This window comes from Eubalaena glacialis, chromosome 14 (assembly GCF_028564815.1).
Source record: "Eubalaena glacialis isolate mEubGla1 chromosome 14, mEubGla1.1.hap2.+ XY, whole genome shotgun sequence".
NCBI lineage: Eukaryota > Metazoa > Chordata > Mammalia > Artiodactyla > Balaenidae > Eubalaena > Eubalaena glacialis.
In genome coordinates this window covers 79715479-79730944 of record NC_083729.1, presented here as the reverse complement: position 1 = coordinate 79730944, position 15466 = coordinate 79715479, and the positions used below count along the sequence as shown (strand labels likewise).

The following is a 15466-nucleotide window of genomic DNA, read 5'->3' as shown; positions in this document are numbered from 1 at the left end:
TATGGAAACCCATTTCCTAAAGGGTGCCTCCAGGTAATGAAGGCTTAATATATTCTCTTCCATTCCCGTGTTCATATGCCATTTTTATATTCCGACTCGGGCCTGTCTACTACTTCCTTCCGTGCCCTTTGTGGGGTTAGATTAGAGAGGTAAGGTGTTAATGGTGGACTTGATGAAGATTGAAGACGCCCTTTCTCCCTCTGGAGACCAGCCTGATTTGAACAAATCGAGGAGAACAAAGCAGCCCTTTTGTGTCCTTGGGAGGAAACCTGTTCTGTGTCCGTTTCTGCAGCCAGGTCTGCTCCTCGCAGGGAGGGATGGGGGGTAGTCCACAGGGATCCTGGCTTGGGGAGGACACAGTTCCTGCGCCATCTGGGCCCACCCGAGTCACTCCACACGTGCACCACCTTTATCGGTGCTGCTGGATGGCTGAGTACGAGTTGGAGCCTGGGCTGGAAGGCAGTGAGTTGCCGCTGGGGGCCTACAGGACTTGCGGGTCGAGCTGCTGACTGGCCAGGCTGGTGTCCCCTGTCCCCAATTCCTCACTGTTTTCCTCCTTCTGGCTGCTCAGGACACTCAAAGTGGACGTAGTGGAACACCTCGTTTGCAGTGTTGTGTGTTCCAACGATTCGGATGAAGGAGGCCGGCTGTCTTTCTACAGTTACTGATTGCCAGGACTTGCAGGCGACTTTAGTTCTTTCGGCTACCATGGTCCACTGCTGCTGGTTGGTGGAAACCTCAACATAGTAGCTGTAGCTCTGATCTTCACAGTCCCACAGTAATAACCTCTTTGACCCGATCATGTATGGCTGTGCCGGTTGAACCACAATTGTACCACTTCCCAGCTGATGACATGTATGGCCAGAATCCCAATCATAGTTCTCGGTGTCCTTGTTCAACAAGGTATTTTGGCTCCGACTGACCCCTTCAACCACACTGGCACAATCAGCAATTGTTGCAACGTTCTCCATGGGCCCTATTAGCCCCTCCTCCAGAGTGAAGGTTTTGTTTGTAAACATACGTTCAAGAGCCACAATCTGAAAAATCTTATTCACTGTGTTATGAGTCCCAACTATTTGAATATACCTGCTGACATGGGCTGGAAGATATAACTTTTGCCAAGAACGACCCAGATATTGTGAATGATCAATCACTCTGATCCAATCAAGTTCATCCATTGACACTTCAATGGAATATGAATGAGACCGGTTATCTCGGTCCAACAGGAGTATCCGAATATGATTGCTAATGGACGGCTGACACAGCTTAATCTCGATGCCAGAACGGCAGTCATCATCAATCAGATGCCTAGAAAATCCATGATCCAAATCATAATTTTGAGCATCACCATCTGATAATGCAGACTTCAGCTGCCCTTTTACCACCTGGGCTCCATACTTCATAGTTGCAATGTTTTCTTCTGGTATGAGCATGCTTCTATAATTGAGGTCCATGTCCCGGCTCTCTGATTGAACTTTAATAGCATCCAGAATGGCATCAGGGGACAACAGTCCCAAAGGCCTCACATCATTCAGAAGTGCAGTGAGGCTTATCAAAGGCAAACACACAGCCTGCATGATTTCAGCATGATTCTCCTTTGAATTATGCTTACACAAGTTTAACAAGGCTAGGAAAATATCTTTCTCGGGAGCTGCAAATGAACCTTTTAATACGATGTTTAAAAGTGCTGTTTTAGAAAGGGAGAGGAAGCCTTGGCTTGAGAATACCTCCTGAGCATTTCTGTCCATAAACATGCTGCACATGCAAGTTAACTTGGGAAGTGAGTAGAGACTGGCAACATCAAAAGTCATACAGACATTCTGAATGTTAAGTTTGGTGCAGAGGTACTCAGAGGTAGAGTCCTCCTGTTCTGGAAATCCATATTATAGCCAGGCTCAAAAAGTCCAGCAGCACCTCCTCCTTCTTATCTGTCAGCCTCGCCTGCCTAGTGTATTGAATAGATGTATGTAAGTAGCATTGCGAATGCTTCTGCAGTGGTGTCCTGGAGAGGGATTTTGACTTCAGGCTGAGATTGTCACATTCCACCATATAGTAATGCTCGAAAATATTGGCACCTGACTGCTAAAATTACCCTGTGGGCAAGAAAACGTTTCTTTTCCAAAACAAATGTGACATAGCTATATTCTTCCCCAATCAACAAGGCACAAATATGTTCAGACAAATGTGCACATGATCAATTTCCCCCACTGCAGTAAAGCGGTGAAGAGGGTGGCTGTTAGTCATCTTGTAGAACAGATGATAGTCGTGGATCCCCACGATGTTCCTCTGCGACCTCACCGCCCTCACAGACGCCTCTTCTACCCATTCCGCACCCCCATCGTAGCCACGGCTCCCTCCTCTGCCATCCTCGCCGCCCCTGCCTACCTTCCCATTTAAATTTGTGGTTCTGACATAAGGAAAAGGAGGACAATGGCTCCTGGCATAGGCAAGTAGCAAATCTCTACCACAGTCTGTCTTTTGGCTATTAAACATCCATTTTGGGACTTCCCTGGTGGCGTAGTGGTTAAGAATCCGCCTGCCAATGCAGGGGACACGGGTTCGAGCCCTGGTCCGGGAAGATCCCACATGCCACAGAGCAACTAAGCCCGTGCACCACAACTACTGAGCCTGTGCTCTAAAAAGCCCACGAACCACAACTACTGAAGCCCACGTGCCACAACTACTGAAGCCCGCCCGCCTAGAGCCCGTGCTCCGCAACAAGAGAAGCCACCGCAATGAGAAGCCCGTGCACTGCAAAGAAGAGTAGCCCCCACTCGCTGCAACTAGAGAAAGCCCACGCGCAGCAACGAAGACCCAATGCAGCCAAATATAAATAAATAAAATTTTAAAAAAACATCCATTTTATACTCCCTTCCCACATCTAGAACACACTCGTCTTCCAAAAGAGAAACCTCAAAAGTCTCACCCTCTGACATCTAGCTCAGAGTCCTTCTTTTCAGGCTCAGATGTGACTCTTCATGTTCCAGTGACCTATAAACTAAATGACAACGCATCTGCTGAACAATGATTGAGAATAGGTTTTAGTGGTTAAAACTCTCATTCAAAAAAGGGGAGAATGGGCAGCATGCAGCAGTCACTGGTCTGTAGCAATCACCAAGTGCAGTTGAGTAGGATAGTGGAGACCTCCAGCCCTGGCAGTAGGATCCGCTGCCTGGTTCACTGCCAAGTTCTCTGGGTCTTTTATCTTATCACCCCACTGCTTTATAGCCCATGGTTTCCTTTCTCAAGGTCCAAGGTGGCTTCTGGAGCTCCAGCCCTCACACCTACGTACCAGTCAGTTGGATGGTACAAGGAAGGGAGAGACGCTATAGGACATAAAGGTCCTTTGTGGCTGTGGCTCTGCCTTCTCAGTTTCTTCCCTATCTCTCATCCTCCATGGCCACATCTGTGTGGGCACTGGAAGGTCTGCTTCTCAGAACCTCATTGCCTTCAGTCTGCTTCTGCTGGTGCAGACTTGGGGTTTAGAGTGTACTTTGGAGCGGGTTGAATTAACTCTCACAGGTTATATCAGGCCAGTCTTGGGATTTTTTTGGCAGTGAAGTTCCATTGAAAACTTAGTAGGCTTCCAGACTTTTTTGTTTTCACTTGGAACCAAGATTGTTTCTTTTAAGCTTCAAGACCATCATCTTTCAGTTACTGTCTCTGTGCTGTCCATCCTTCTCCCTTTGAAATACTCTATTTCATTGCTTCCAAGGCACAGATTTCTTTCTTTTCATTTTTATTGAAATGTAACATATGTACATAAAAGTGTGCAATTTACAGTATACAGCTTGACAAATTTTCACAAACTGATCACCCCTATGTGACCGACACTCAGCTCAAGAAACAGAACATCACCCAGAGTATAAACCTTCTAGCTACTACTTCCCTCAAGGGTAACCACTATCCTGACTTCTAACATCATAGATTTGCTTTGTTTTGTCTATTTTTTTTTTTAATGTTAAGTCATTTTTAAAAAATTTATTTATTTATTTATGGCTGTGTTGGGTTTTCGTTTCTGTGCGAGGGCTTTCTCTAGTTGTGGCAAGCGGGGGCCACTCTTCATCGCGGTGCACGGGCCTCTCACTATCGCGGCCTCTCTTGTTGTGGAGCACAGGCTCCAGACCCGCAGGCTCAGTAGTTGTGGCCCACGGGCCTAGTTGCTTCGCGGCATGTGGGATCTTCCCAGACCAGGGCTCGAACCCGTGTCCCCTGCATTGGCAGGCAGACTCTCAACCACTGCGCCACCAGGGAAGCCCTGTTTTTCCTATTTTTAAATTTATAAAAATTATGTATAAATGGAGTAATCAATATATGGTTTTTGTGTCTGGATTCTGTTGTTCAAAGCCCTAAATGTTTGTGGGTATCATCCATATTATTTTGTGTGGCCATAATTTGTTTATTCTTATTGTTGTGTAGTATTCCACTGTGTGAATATACCACAGATTATTAATCTATTGCACTACTGATAGGCATTTTGAGGTAGTCACCAGTTTGGAGCTGGTATAAATAGTGCTGCTATGAATATCCTTGTATTTATATTTCGGTGAATTTATATACATATTTCTGTTAGGTATTGTCTCAGTTACCTATGGCTGCATGACAGTCTCATTTTAGTATACTCATTGATTCTGTGGGTAAGGAATTTGGGTAAGATACAGAAGGTACAATTTGTACTCTGCTCTACCTTGTCTGGGGCCTCAGCTGGGAAAACACAAATGGCTGGGGGTGATTCAATGGCCAGGGGCTGGAATCATGTGGAGACTTCTTCACTCACTTATCTGGTGTCTGGGCTGGGATAACTCAAAGACTGGGCTAAACTGGAACTAGACTTCAGGGTACTTGTCCACAGTCTCTCCGTGTGGCTGAGGCTTCCTCACAGCATGGGAACCTCATGTAGTCAGACTTCTTACCTGGAGACTGAGAGCTCTAAGAGAAGGTATTCTAGCAATCGAAATGGAAGCTGTAAGACCTTTTATGATCTGGCTTCAAAAGTCACACAGTGTCGGGACTTCCCTGGTGGTCCAGTGGGTAAGACTCTGTGCTCCCAATGCAGGGGGTCTGGGTTCGATCCCTGGTTGGGGAACTAGATCCCGCATGCATGCCACAACTAAGAAGTCCAAGTGACGCAACTAAAGATCCCACACGCCACAACAAAAATCCCACTTGCTGCGACTAAGATCCAGTGCAGCCAAAATAAATAAATAAATAATTAATTATTTTTTAAAAAAGTCACACAGTGTCACCAACACCACACTTTACTGGTCAAAACAGTCATAAACCCTCTGTGGTTCAAAGGCAGTGGATATAGACATCTGTTTTTTGATAAAAGGAGTGTCAAAGAATTTGCAGCTGTGTTTTAAAACTGCCACATACCTCGGACTAGAATTTTGGGGTCTTAAGGTATGCCTATGCTTAGCTTTTAGTACTGCCACCCATTTATGTGGCATACTTGTATCAATTTATTACGTGAGCAATGTATGAGAGTTCTGGTTGCTCCACATTTCTGCGAACACTTGATGTCACCTTTTTCATTTTAGCTACTCTGGTGGTTGTAAAGTAACAGCACGTTGTGATCTAAATTTGCATTTCCTTTGCATTTTCCTGACAACTAATGATACAAGCTTGAGCGGGCTGAATGGTGCCCTCAAAAGACATCAGGTCCTAATTCCTGGAAGCTGTGAATATTATCTTATATAGTAAAGTTTTTGCAGATGTGATTAAATTAAGGATGAGATGAAGAGATTATCTTGGATTATCTAGTGGGCCCTAAATGCTATAACAGGTGTCTTCATAAGAGAGAGGCACAGAGGAGGAGGTGGAGGGAAGATGGAGGTAGAGATTGGAATGATGCAGCCTCAAGCCAAGGAATGCCAGCAACCACCAGAGACCAGAAAATGCAAGGGATGGATTTTCCCTCAGAGCTTCCAGAAGGAGTGTGACCTTGCCAGTATCTTGATTTCAGACTTTTAGCCCCCAGAACTGTAAGAAAATAAATGTCTGTAGTTTTAAACCACCAAGGTTATGGGAATTTGTTATAGCAATCCCAGGAAACTAATATAAGAACATTTTCATTTATTTATTGGCCATTAGGATATTCTCTTTTATGAACTGCCTATTCATACATGTTGCCTGTTTTTCCATTGGGTTGTCTGCCATTTTATTTATTGATGTGAAGTGGTTCTTTTAATGTATTCTGGATATAAGTTGAACTGATTTGAGTTCTCTGGGAAGCAGAGACTGAGGTGGAGTAAGTAGTACGAAAAGCTTATGGTGGAGTAGCACCAATGAAAGAAAAGGAGAGAAAGCAGGATTGGGAGGGGGCCATCAGACTACAGTGTAGACCTGAAGCTCTCTGACAGCCCAACAGGGAGCTCTGGAGCAAAGGCTGCCCATTAGAGGAGTCCCATGGTGGGGTGGAAACAGCTAGGACCTTGTACCAATGCCTTGTTTATCTTTGGTTGAGGAACACCCTGCAAAGAACATGGTTGGTTATCAGTGCATTTTTCAATCATTGGTCAAGAGCCACCACAAGAAGAACATGACCTGGGCTCAAAATGCTGATGTGGACCTGAAGGAGCCAACAGCAGGAGGTTGTGAGTTAACCACGCTCCTCACAGGTCTGCAGTGAGTCCTCTCTTGAAGAGGGATCTGAATTGTGCATCCCAGTCTGCCGTGTGAGTCCTTTATTGTAAATATCTTCTCCCACTCTGTGCTTGCCTTTTCACACTTTTAATGGTGTCTTTTGATGAACAGAAGTCTTAGATCTAAACATAGTACAATGTATCATTTTTTCCTTTTTAACTCGTTATTTTGTGTCATGGTGAGAGACATTTGCCTACCTCAAGTTTTATCCTAAAAGATTAGTTTTTTAACCTTTCACACTTAGACCTATAATTCACCTAGAATTGATTTTCATGAATGTGAGGTAGGGAGTCAAGATTTATTTTGTCCCTTTGGCTATTCAATTGCCTTAGAAAAGAACATCTTTTCCCCCTTTTCCCCACTGTACTACTGCAGGTGTTGCCTTTGTCATCAATCAGGTGAACATATATGTTGATTTGCATTTCCCTTATGACTAATGATGTTGAGCATCTTTTCATGTGCTTATTGACCATTTGTATATCTTCTTTGGAGAAATGTCTATTCAGGTTCTTTGCCCATTTAAAAAATTGGGTTATTTATCATATTATTATTGAGTTGTAGGATCTCTTTGTATATTCTAGACACAAGTCATTTACCAAATATATTATTTGAAAAAATTTTCTCCCATTGTGTCATTGTCTTCTTACTTTCTTGATCATGTCCTTTGAGGTACAAAAGTTTCAAATTTTGATAAAGTCTAATTTTTCTCTCTTTTTTTGTACTTGTGTTTTTAGTGTCATATCTAATTCAAGATCATGAAGATTTACACCTATCTTTTCTTCTAAGAGCTTTATAGTTTAGGCTCTAATATTTCAGTCTTTGATAATTTTCAGTTATGTTTTGTATAAGGTGTGAGATAGGGGTCTAGACTGATTCTTTTGTGTGTGAATATCCAGTTGTCCCAACACCATTTGCTGAAAAGATTTTTCTATTCCCCATTGAACTGCTTTGGCACTCTTGTTGAAAATCAATTGACTCTAAATGTGAGAGTTTATTTCTGGACTTTAAATTCTATTCCATTGATATATATGTCTGTCCTTATGCCAGTACCACACAGCCTTGATTACTTTAGCTTTGTAGTAAGATTTTAAAAATTGAAATATAGTTGATGTACAATATTATGTTAGTTTCTGGTATACTGCATAGTGACTTGACACTTGCATACATTATGAAAGGATCACCATGATAATTCTAGTAACCATTGGTCCCCACATAAAGTTATTACAATGTTATTGACCATATTCTTTATGCTGTATATTACATCCAGTGGCTTATTTAGTTTATAGCTGGAGGTTTGTATTTCTTAACCCCCTTCACCTATGTCACCATCCCCACCCCCCGCAACCACCCATTCGTTTTCTGTATCTATGAGTCTGTTTCAGTTTGTATTGTTTGTTCGTTTTGTTTTGGTTTTTAAATTCCAGAAATAAAGGAGATCATACGGTATTTCTCTTTCTCTGTATGACTTATTTCACCTAGTGTAATATCCTCTAGGTCCACCGATGTTGTCATAAATAGCAAGATTTATTTTTTTCATGGCTGAGTGATATTTCGTTGTATATATACACCATATCTTCTTTATCCATTCATCTATTGATAGATGCTTAAGTTGCTTTCATATCTTGGCTTTGTAAATAATGCTGCAATGAACTGTGGTGTACATATATCTTCTCAAATTAGTGTTTTTGTTTTCTTTGGGTAAGTACACAGAAGTGAAATTGCTGGATCATATGGCAGTTCTATTTTGAAGTTTTTGAGGAACCTCCATACTATTTTCCATAGTGGCTGCACCAATTTACACTCCCACCAACAATGCATAAGGATTCCCCACATCCTTGCCAACAGTTGTTATTTGTTGTCTTTTGGATGATAGCCATTCTGCAAGTGTGAGATGGTATCTCATTCTGGTTTTTATTTGCATTTTCCTGATGATTAGTGATGTTGAGCATCTTTTCATGTGTCTGTTGGCCATCTGTATGTCTTCTTTAGAAAAATGTCTATTCAGGTCCTCTGCCCATTTTTAAATTGGGTTGTTTGATTTTTGATGTTGAGTTGTATGAGTTCTTTGCATATTTTGGGTATTAGCCCCTTATTAAATATATGATTTGCAAATATCTTCTCTCATTCAATAGGTTGCCTTTTCACTTTGTTGACAGTTTCCTTCACTGTGCAAAAGATTTTTAGTTTGATGTAGTCCCATTTGTTTAATTTTGCTTTTATTTCCCTTCAGTGAGGAGACTGATCCAAAAAAATGTTGCTAAGACTGATGTCAAAGAGCATACTGTCTATATTTTCTTCTAAAAATTTTATGGTTTCAGGTCTTACATTTAAGTCTTTAATCCATTTTGAGTTATTGTGTATATAGTGTGAGAAAGTAGTCCAGTTTGATTCTTTTGTGTGTAGATATTCAGTTTTCCCATTTTTTGAAAAGACACCATTTAGTGAAGAGACTCTCTTTTCCCCATTGTATATTCTTGCTTCTTTTTGGGGGGGGGGCTGCACCATGTGGCATGGGCTCAACCAGGGATCAAACCCACACGCCCTGCAGTGGAAGCATGGAGTCTTAACTGCTGGACTGCCAGGGAAGTCCCTATTCTTGCTTCTTTTGTCATAGATTAATTGATTATATAAGTGTGTGTTTATTTCTAAGCTCTCTATTCTGTTCCATTGATCTATGTGTCTGTTTTTGTGCTGGTATCGTACTGTTTTGATTCCCATAGCTTTGTAGTATAATTTGAAATCAGGGAGCATAATACCTCCAGCTTTGTTCTTCTTTCTCAAGACTGCTTTGGCTATTTGGGGTCTTTTAGAATTACTTGTTCTAGTTCTGTGAAAAATACCTTTGTTATTTTGATAGGGGTTGAGTTGAATCTGTAGATTGCTTTAGGTAGTATGGTCATTTTAACAATATTAATTATTCTAATCCATGAGCTTGGTATATCTTTCCATTTGTGTCATTTTCAACTGAAGAAAGTCATCAATGTCTTATAGTTTTCAGAGTACAAGCCTTTTGCCTATTTGGTTAGATTTATTCCTAGGTATTTTATTCTTTTTGATGCAATTATAAATAGAATTGTTTTCTCAATTTCTCTTTCTGATAGTTTGTCATTAGTGTATAGAAATGCAATAGATTTCTGCATATTAATTTTGTATCCTGCAACTTTACTAAATTCATTGATGATATCTAGTAGTTTTCTGGTAGCACCTTTAGAATTTTCTATATATAGTATCATGTCATCTGCAAACAGTGACAGTTTTACTTCTTCCTTTCCAATTTGGATTCCTTTTATTTCTTTTTCTTGTCTGATTGCTGTGGCTAGGACTTCCAATATTATATTAAATAAAAGTAGTGCGAGTGGGTATCTTTGTCTTATTCCTGATCTTAGAGGAAATGCTTTCAACTTTTCATCATTGAACATGATGTTGGCTGTGGATTTGTCATATATGGCCTTTATTATATTCAGGTATGTTCCCTCTATACCCACTTTGTTGAGAGTTTTTATCATAAATAAACGTTGACTTTTGTCAAAAGCCTTTTCTGCATTTATTGAGATGATCATTTAATTTTTATTCTTCAGTTTGTTAATGTGATGTATCACAATGACTGATTTGTGGATATTAAACCATCCTTGCATCCCTGGGATAAATCCCACTTGATCATGGTGTATGAACCTTTTAACGTATTGTTGAATTCAGTTTGCTATTATTTTGTTGAGGATTTTTGCATCTATGTTCATCAGTGATATTGGTTTGTAATTTTCTTTTTGTGCTGTTTTTTCTGGTCTTGGTATCAGGGTGGTGCTGGCCTCATAGAATGAGTTCAGAAGCATTCCTTCCTCTACAATTTTCTGAAATAATTTGAGAAGCGTAGGGGTTAATTCTTCTTTGAATGTTTTGTAGAATTCACCCGTGAGGTCATCTGGTCCTGGACTTTTGTTTGCTTGGAGATTTTAAAATTTAATTAATTAATTAATTAATTAATTAAGGCTGTGTTGGGTCTTTGTTGCTGTGCGTGGGCTTTCTCTAATTGCAGCGAGCGGGGGCTACTCTTCGTTGCAGTGTGCAGGCTTCTCATTGCGGTGGCTTCTCTTGTTGCGGAGCACGGGCTCTAGGCACACAGGCTTCAGTAGTTGTGGCATGCGGGCTCAGTAGTTGTGGCTCGCAGGCTCTAGAGTGCAGGCTCAGTGGTTGTGGCACAAGAGCTTAGTTGCTCCGTGGCATGTGAGATCTTCCCAGACCAGGGCTTGAACCCATGTTCCCTGCATTGGCAGGCAGATTCTTAGCCACTGCACCACCAGGGAAGCCCCCTTGGAGATTTGTAAATTACTGATTCAGTTTAATTACTGGTAATCTGTCTGTTCATATTTTCTATTTCTTCCAGATTCAGTCTTGGGAGATTGTACATTTATAAGAATTTATCCATTTCTTCTAGTTTGTCCATTTTATTGGCATATAATGGTTCATAGTCATCTCTTATTATATTTTGTATTTCTATGGTGTCAGTTGTAACTTCTCCTCTTTCATTTCTTTCTTTTTTTTTTTTTTCAGAGACATCAGTGGTTTAATGGATGGGGGAGCTTACACATCTGAAGCAAGGTCCTGGAGCAAAACCCCACCATGTGCAGCAGACAGTGGACAGGACATGGTGACAGTCTTTGCTCTCATTTCTGATTTTATTTATTTGGACCCTCTCTTTTTTCTTGATGAGTCTGGATAAAGGTTTATCTTTTTTTTTCAAAGAAGCAGCTCTTAGTTTCATTGATGTTTTCTATCGTTTTTCAGTCTCTATTTCATTTATTTCCACTCTAATATTTATTATTTCTTTTCTTCTACTAACTTTGTGTTTTGTTTGTTCTTTTTCTAATTCCTTAAGCTGTAAGATTAGGTTGTTATTTGAGGTTTTTCTTGTTTCCTGAGGTAGGCTTGTATTGCTATAAACCTCCCTCTTAGAAATGCTTTTGCTGTATCCTATAGATTTTGGATTGTCTGTTTCCATTTTCATTTGTCTCCAGGTATTTAAAAATTTTTTTTTTTGATTTTTTCAATGACCCATTGGTTGTTAAGTAGCATATTAGATTCCACATGCTTGTGGGTTTTTTGCAGTTTTTATCTTGTAGTTGATCTCTAGTCTCATACAGTTGTGGTCAGAGAATATGCTTGATATAATTTCAATCTTTTAAAATATGAGACTTGTTTTGTGGCCTAGCATGTGAGCTATCTTGGAGAATGTTCCATGTACACTTGAAAAGAATGTGTATTCTGCTGGTTTTGATGGAATGTTCTATATATATATATATATAAATTCCCATGGGTCTAATTTGTCATTAAAGCTAGTGTTTCCTTATTGGTTTTCTGTCTGGATATCCATTGATGTGAGGTGTTAAATCCCCTACCGTTATTGCATTACTTTCAATTTCTCCCTTTATGTTTGTTAAATTTGCTTTATGTATTTAAGTGATCCTATTTGGGGTGCATGTTTATTTCCAATTATTATATCTTCTTGTAGGATTAATCCCTTTATCATTATGTAATGTTTTTCTTTGTCTCTTGTTACAGTGTTTGTTTTAAACTCTATTTTCTCTGATATAAGTTTTGTTCCCTCAGCTTTCTTTTTCTTTTTCTTTTTTTGGTTGTGCCACCCAGCTTGCAGGATCTCAGTGCCCCGACCAAGGATTGAACCTGGGCCACGGCAGTGAAAGCCCAGGATCCTACTCTCTAGGTCATTAGAGAACACCTTCCCAGGTTTCTTTTTGTTTCTGTTTGCATGAAATACCTTTTTTCATCCCCTGACTTTCAGTCTGTGTGTGTCTTTAGATCTGAAGTGAGTCTCTTATAGGCAGCATATATATGGGTCTTGTTTTTGTATCCATTCAGCCACTGTATGTGATTGGAGTGCTTAGTCCATTTATATTTAAAGCAATTATTGATATGTATTTACTTATTGCCATTTTTTTAATTTTTGGAGTTTTTTTCATAATTTTTTTTTGTTCTTTTCTTCTTCTTTTGCTTTCTTTACTTGTGATTTGATGACTATCTTTAGTGTTATGTTTGGATACCTTTCCCTTTCTTGTGTGTGTATCTATTATAGGTTTTTGGTTCGTGGTTACAATGAGGTTCATAAATAACAACATGTGTGTATGTGTGTATATATATATATACACATATATATAAAATCATATATATATTATTATTTTAAGTTGATGATCTCTTTTTTTTATAAATTTATTTATTTATTTATTTTTAAATTTTTTTTGGCTGTGTTGGGTCTTCGGTGCTGCATGTGGGCTTTCTCTAGTTGCGGCGAGAGGAGTTACTCTTCATTGCGGTGTGTGGGTTTCTCATTGCAGTGGCTTCTCTTGTTTCAGAGCACGGGCTCTTGGTGCACGAGCTTCAGTACTTGTGGTGCTCAGGCTCAGTAGTTGTGGCTCACGGGCTCTAGAGCGCAGGGTCAATAGTTGTGGCGCATGGGCTTAGTTGCTCCATGGCATGTGGGATCTTCCCAGACCAGGGCTCGAACCCGTGTCCCCTGAATTCACAGGCGGATTCTTAACCACTGCACCACCAGGGAAGTCCAAGTTGATGATCTCTTAAGTTTAAATGTATTCTAACCACCCTACGTTATTACTCCCCCACCACGTTTAATGTTTTTGACATCATATTTTACATCTTTTTGTTTCGTGTACCCCTTAACTACTTATTGTGAATATAGGTGATTTTACTACCTTTGTCTTTTAACCTTCCTACTAGCTTTATAAGCAATTGATCTACTACCTTTACTGTATATTTTCCTTTACCAGTGATAATTTTTCCCTTCATAATTTTCATATTTCTAGTTGTGGCTTTTTCTTTTCCATGTAGAGAAGTCTCTTTAACATTTTTTATAAAGCTGGTTTAGTGGTGCTGAACTCTTTTAGCTTTTGCTTGTCTGTAAGACTAACTCTCCTTCAAATCTGAATGATAACCTTGCTGGGTAAAATGTTCTTACCTGTAGGTTTTCTCCTTTTATCACTTTGAATACATCATGCCACTTCCTTCTGGCCTGCAGAGTTCCTGCTGAAAAGTCAGCTGAGAGTCTTATGGGAGTTCCCTTGTATGTAACTAGTTGCTTTTCTCCTGCTGCTTTTAGGATTCCCTCTTTATCTTTATTTTTTGCCATTTTAACTATAATGTATCTGGGTATGGACCTCTTTGGGTTCATCTTGTTTGGGACTCTCTGTAATTCTTGGACATGAGGTCTGTTTCTTTCCCCAGGATAGGAAAGTTTTCAACTATTATTTCTTGAAATAAGTAATCTGCCTCTCTCTCTCTCTCTCTCTCTCTCATCTCCTTCTGGAACCCCTATAATGTGAGTGTTAGTATGCTTGATGTTGTTTCAGAGGTCTCTTAAACTATCCTCATTTTTTAAAACTTCTTTTTTTTCTGTTCAGCTTGGGTGATTTCCACTACTCTATCTTCCAGATCACTGATCTGTTCCTCTGTATCATTTAATCTAGTCTTCATTACTTCTAATGTATGTTTAATTTCAGTTATTGTATTCTTCAGCTCTGTTTGGTTCTTCTTTATATTTTCTAACTCTTTGTTGAAATATTCACTCTGTTCATCCATTCTTCTCCCAAGTTCAGTGAGCATCTTTATGATCATTACCTTGAACACTTTATTGGGTAGATTGCTTATCTCCATGTCATTTAGTTCTTCTTCTCTGAGGTCATATCTTTTTCCTTTGTTTGGAATATATTCCTCTGTCTCCTCATTGTGCCCAATTCTCTGTGTTTATTTCTATATATTAGGTAATTTGGTTATGTTTCCCAGTCTTGGAGAATTGACCTTTTGTAGGAGGTGTTGTATGGGGCCCAGAAGCATGCTACCCTCTGGGGACCTGAGATATATGCTCTAGGGATGCCTCTTATGTGGGGTGCATGAGCCCTTCTGTTGTGGCAGGGCTTAATACTGTGGGTGTGCTGGTAGGTGGGGCTGGCCCCAGCCCAACTGGCTGTGAGGCCCTGCCTCGAGCAGTGGCTGCAGGCCTGCTGAAGGTGGGTGGGGGAGTAGGCCTCTCACCCAGTTGGCTGTGCCCAGGGGGTCCAGGGGCTGATGACAGCCTGCTGTAGGTCAGGGCCAGGTCCCTGAATGCTGGTCACACAGCCCTGTGGGGCTTGGGGTTGGTGCCAGTGTGCTGAAGTTTTAAGTTTGGTGTTACATAAGGAGTATGAATTCCAGCTCCTAAAACAAATGTAAACAGGCTTATGATTAGGGATTATTAGAAGAGATATTTTTTTCCATTTCACTCAGAACCAAGGCCTAGACAACACTTTGAGGGTTGAGGCTTTTTTCTAGTTCACCAACCAAGACTGTCACCTTTCAGAGGTACTGGCTTGATGAAAGAGTCTCTAATCATACTTCCCAGCCCACATACATCCCAGAGTTTGCTCCTGTTGCCAGTACACAAGACCTAGCACAGTACACAAGCTCTAGGCCCCCAGGGATTGGCAAGTATCTTCTGGGTGAGTTCTAACTTCAGCATTTGCTTACCTCTGTATTTGGGTTTGCTCGTCTTGGACCTCTATAGATTTCTCTTACTTTCCCTCTACTTTAACCCTATATTTTAAAAGATATTTTAAAAAATATTGTATCCAGCATTTCTGAGTAGTTTACATTGGCAGGGTTTCTCTGGCACCTTTGCTGGGAATGATCAAGTCTGGATGGCTGCCTGCTGACAAATTCAGCTCCAGGTTGACCTGAGCATGTCCAAACCTATCAGGTGACCAGAGCTGAAACAAAAGGCCTATTGCATAACAGATTTTCTTCTTTATAAGGCAGTTGT

At 40.4% G+C, this 15466-nt stretch overlaps 1 pseudogene; it reads right to left on the bottom strand.

The window, feature by feature from the left end:
* Window positions 1-409: 409 nt before the first annotated feature.
* LOC133105392 (BTB/POZ domain-containing protein 9-like) lies at window positions 410-2244 on the bottom strand (annotated as a pseudogene).
* Window positions 2245-15466: the final 13222 nt, after the last annotated feature.